The sequence below is a fragment of the Heterodontus francisci genome, unplaced genomic scaffold (assembly GCF_036365525.1).
Source record: "Heterodontus francisci isolate sHetFra1 unplaced genomic scaffold, sHetFra1.hap1 HAP1_SCAFFOLD_75, whole genome shotgun sequence".
In the NCBI taxonomy this organism is placed as follows: domain Eukaryota; kingdom Metazoa; phylum Chordata; class Chondrichthyes; order Heterodontiformes; family Heterodontidae; genus Heterodontus; species Heterodontus francisci.
Genome location: NW_027141820.1, coordinates 2,719,334 through 2,723,979, shown reverse-complemented (window position 1 = coordinate 2,723,979; position 4,646 = coordinate 2,719,334). Strand labels below are relative to the sequence as shown.

General features: G+C 47.8%; 1 non-coding gene across 1 annotated transcript; it reads right to left on the bottom strand.

The window, feature by feature from the left end:
- Nucleotides 1-913: 913 nt before the first annotated feature.
- On the bottom strand, nucleotides 914-996 carry trnal-cag (transfer RNA leucine (anticodon CAG)). Its single transcript has one exon. It is a non-coding gene; the product is annotated as a tRNA-Leu (tRNA).
- Between the last annotated feature and the right edge of the window lie 3,650 nt (nucleotides 997-4,646).

Sequence of the window (4,646 nt, the reverse complement as noted above, 5' to 3'; positions counted from 1 at the left end):
CATTTTATCTGTTCTGACTGTCAACACCTCCAGCTCTTTTGTTTAAGTGGAACCCATCAGGTTTGTATAGGCTCCTTCTATTCTGAAAGCTGTAGCATTGGTTCAGGGAATTCAGCCCTGTTTCTCTACTCGAAAGGATCAGCCATGCTTGATCTGCCTCGTATTTTGCTTTTATTGCAACGTTACAAGACCTCTAATCCTCTGGCACCACACCTGTATCCAGTGAGGGATTGGAAAATGATGGTCAGACCTTCCACTATTTCTTAAATGCAAAATACTGCGGATGCTTGAAATCTGAAACAAAAACAAGAAATGCCGGATTCACTCAGCAGGTCTGGCAGCATCTGTGGAAAGAGAAGCAGAGTTAACGTTTCGGGTCAGTGACCCTTCTTCGGAACTTCGGAGTTCCGAAGAAGGGTCACTGACCCGAAACGTTAACTCTGCTTCTCTTTCCACAGATGCTGCCAGACCTGCTGAGTGAATCCGGCATTTCTTGTTTTTGTTCCACTATTTCTTCCCTGGCTTCTTTCAACAGCCTGGGGTACATTTCATCTGGTCCTGATGATTTATCCACATTCAAGGATGCTCATCCCATTAAGACTTCCTCTCTCCTTAAGTTATCACGTCCAATACTTCACACTCCTCCTCCTTTAAACAATATCTGCATCACCCTCTCATTCGGGAATACAGTAAAGTATTCATTAAGGATATTGGCAACATCTTCCACCCCGATACAAAGGTTACATTTTTGATCTTTTTTGTGCCCTGCTGTTTGTTTAGTTGCCTCTGACTCTAATGTTTTAATGCAACATCTTTGGGTCCATTGTTATTTTGTTTGTCCATGTTCTTTCATGCTTTTACTTTGCTTTTTGCCGCTGCTCCCAAACGCCTCCAGTTCAGTCAAAACACAACATGTCAGAAGTGGGTCTCGAACCCACGCCTCCAGTGGAAACTGCGACCTGAACGCAGCGCTTTAGACCGCTCAGCCATCCTGACTGCCTGCGATGTATTATCAATGCTTAGGAAATTATTCATTCTTTGTGAAAGTATTTGTGAGATTGTGGAAATGTCTGGAAGAGGAAAGACCGGCGGGAAAGCTCGGGCCAAGGCCAAGTCTCACTCCTCCCGGGCTGGACTGCAGTTCCCGGTGGGCCGTGTTCACAGGCTCCTGAGAAAGGGTAACTATGCTGAGCGTGTGGGTGCCGGAGCCCCGGTCGATCTGGCTGCTGTGCTCGAGTATCTGACCGCTGAAATCCTCGAGCTGGCCGGTAACGTGGCCCGGGACAACAAGAAGACCCGCATCATCCCCAGACAACTGCAGCTGGCCGTCCGCAACGACGAGGAGCTCAACAAGCTGCTGGGAGGGGAGACCATCGCTCAGGGCGGGGTGCTGCCAAATATCCAGGCCGTGCTGCTGCCTAAGAAAACCAGCACTCAAGAGCTCCCAGAAAAAGTAAAGCGGCCAAAATGTCATCTAATAAACCAAAGGCTCTTTTCAGAGCCACTCACAGTCTCTGTGAAAGGGCTGGTTACTGTCAGGAGGGAGTCAGAGATGGAGTTATTGGAACAGTGGATTGACCTGTTTCACATCTGTCCAGGTGTGTTTTCAGTTCCCTCTCTGGATTTCGCTCTGTTTCTCTGCTCACACATCTCCCCCTCTAGTTAAGTGAAGAACTGAACTACAGGGTGTCAGAATCAACAATTTAATAAATCCCGCTGCCTTCGATTTGCTAAATCCCGAGATTATCCCGGTACATTAACGGGAACTGGTTCGGAGCTGATGAATTAATTTAATAATGGAAGTGTCCGGGTTAATTCTCTGTGTTTCATTTGGACAGTTTGAATTGTGTTTTTTTTTTTCTCTCTGGTGATCTGAGCGCCGCTTCTCAATGAGAATCTGCTCCCGGAACAGAGTAAATGCAGGAAGGAAGAGGCCATTCTCGGGCTGTGTGTTTCTCTCCTAACCTGATCTGTTTAGACCGCACTGTTCCCAGAGGACGGAATCAGTGAGAGTTGTGCACACACAGGAGCTGAGTCCATTGCAGCGCTTTAATATGTGCCTTCCCCCCGGCCCTCCCTATTCTCCGGACACAGAGCTGTCTGTTACCCCCGGCGGCGGGATAGAGTCGGGGATTCTCTCCCCGCAGTGTCAGGGTCTGCAACCCCGGGGAACTGGCGGTTTCAGTCAGAGTGACCGAGCTGCCTTCCATATCCTGTGTACTAATCTCCAATGGATTCAAATATTAGTGAACTCATTGGGTAATGTTAGTAAATAACCCTCATGTGAACGGACCCGGCTCCATTAATGCCTTCCAAATAAAACTGGGATCCATTTCTTTTCCCCAAATGCCAGCTAACGGATCCCAGGAGCGGGGTTGAGATTGTGCTGAGCAGCAATGAGTCTCCGGTAATGCTGCTTTTTAAATTCCAGATCAGCTCTCAGTCCGACAGGCCTTTTGGGAAAGTGATGTGACAAAACAGAAACCATGTGGCCGCCCCTCCAATCTAATGGGTTTGATGATGAACAGAGATGGCAGCTCTTTCCTTTGCTGATTTGGTGGCTCTGAAAAGAGCCCTTGTTACACTTGTTACTGAAGCTAGGTTTCAGGTGCGTTCCCCGCGGATGCGGCGGGCCAGCTGGATGTCTTTGGCCATGATGGACCGGGATCATTCTGGTGAATCTGCTTATTTTCCGGCAGAAGCATCAGTCGCTGTTTGAACTGTTTAAAGTCAGGGGTGTATTAGCAGCCAGAAAGTGAAGGGCAGTTCATTGCTCCCTGCAGCATTATCCGCCTCTTTCAGGAGAAAAGATCAGAAACCGCTCGTTTCTGTCAGTCCCCGAGAAGCCTGTGAGAGGCGGTTAGTCGCTAATTTGTTCCTTTTACAGAGTGGAAGCTGATATTTGTCTCGTTTTAAATTGCTGAACCGGACCTTCCTCCCGCCGCTGACAGTTAACAGATTGACAAATGAAAACGATTCCTAAAATCGCGTCAGGATTTTGTGACGGTACATACAGTAAAACAGAACATAAAATGAGAGGTTTTAAAATTGTTGCTTGAAAATTGAAATTTTCCATCACTTCAATTCCTTCCTGCTCTGGAATTGCCAGGCTTTTTCCAATTGGAAAATCTAAGCCAATGAGAACTTCTATTTACTTATATGTGATTCTCCTATTGGTTAAGAATTGGATTGAGAAGCGGTGACCAATCAGAGACAGAGTCAAACTGCGGGGATTCCAGGCCCCCAGTAACTGAGCTGAAACTGTTCAGATTGACAAACCCTGGCAGTAGCTTCACACATTGGACACTTCACACTGAGTCATTCAAGGGCTGGTGTGAGAGAAGCTTCAGATCCTGTCATTACTCTCTGACTCATTATTCATCTCGAACCAAACAATTAATAAACGTGAAGCAGTGAAGAGACTTTTCATTCTCACTGCAGAATGTGTCATCTGGGGAAATAAGGAACTATTGTTTTCGGAGATTCCAGGTACATTCCTCCCTGAACAAATCCATTCCTAACATTCCCGATCACAGCCTATCCCAGCTCCTGTTGTCACCCGACTCCAGCTGAATTGGAGAAACTCATGCGTTGGGGTTTGATTTGTGAGGTGGGGTTTCTCCGCCAGTGTTACTGTCTTACAAACTCTCCCCCTGAATTTGTGAACTGAGACTGCACCGAACACATCCCCAGTTAGAGTGAGGGCCGGACATCCCTCTGTTTTATGACAGAGAGTGGGGAAAGGGCTGGGTGGAGGGGAGTCACCAGGGATCCTGGATTTACTCCAAATCATTTCCATGTGGAATCTGCAGGCGGGGCCTGGACAGGGATCATTTGATCAGGGGATCAGCTCTTTCCTGAGAGATGTGGGTGGCTCTGAGAAGAGCCTTTGTGTTCAGATGTTTACAAGTTTCCCGCGCTTTCACTTCTTTCCACACCCTGCTTTCTGAGACTTCGCTGCTTTCGGCTTGACCTTGCTCTTCCATGTCTGCACTTTCTTCAGCGCCTTTCCGCCCGCCGCACTCTTGCCTTTTTTGACCTTCTTCGCAGGAGACTTTTTCTGAAGCGCTGCTTTCTTCACCGCCTTATTTGGCGTTGCCGCCGCCTTGCTGCTCGTTTTCTTGGCTGTTACTTTCTTTGTTGTCACTTTCTTGTCTTCTGGTTTCTTCACCAAAGATTTCTTGTCTGCTGGTTTCTTCACTGAATATTTCTTGTCTGCTGGTTTCTTCACTAAAGATTTCTTGGCTGCTGGTTTCTTCACCTTCTTTCCCACTTTTCCCTGGGTTTTCCTTCTTGCTGATTTTGAAGGAGCCGGAGGCGCCCTGTCCCTTGCTCTGCACCAGGGAGCCTTTGTTCACATTCCTCTTGATACTTTGCTTGATCTGGGTCTTGAGCTTCTCCTGAGCGGTGGCAGACCTGCAAGGAATCAACTACCAGCTAGCGTACAAAGCGAGACCAAGGCTCAGGGCCTTCAGTTACCTGGAGGGGAGTCGGAGAGGCAGCGGATCCTGTGAGGAACCACAATCCAGGAAGGATGAGAAGGTCATTGTCAGGGTACAGAGGAGATTAAGTTAAAGATTTACCAGTTTATAAGCAAGCGCAGAGCCAAGGAACGGTGCTGGGGCAGATCAAATAATAGGAAGCTG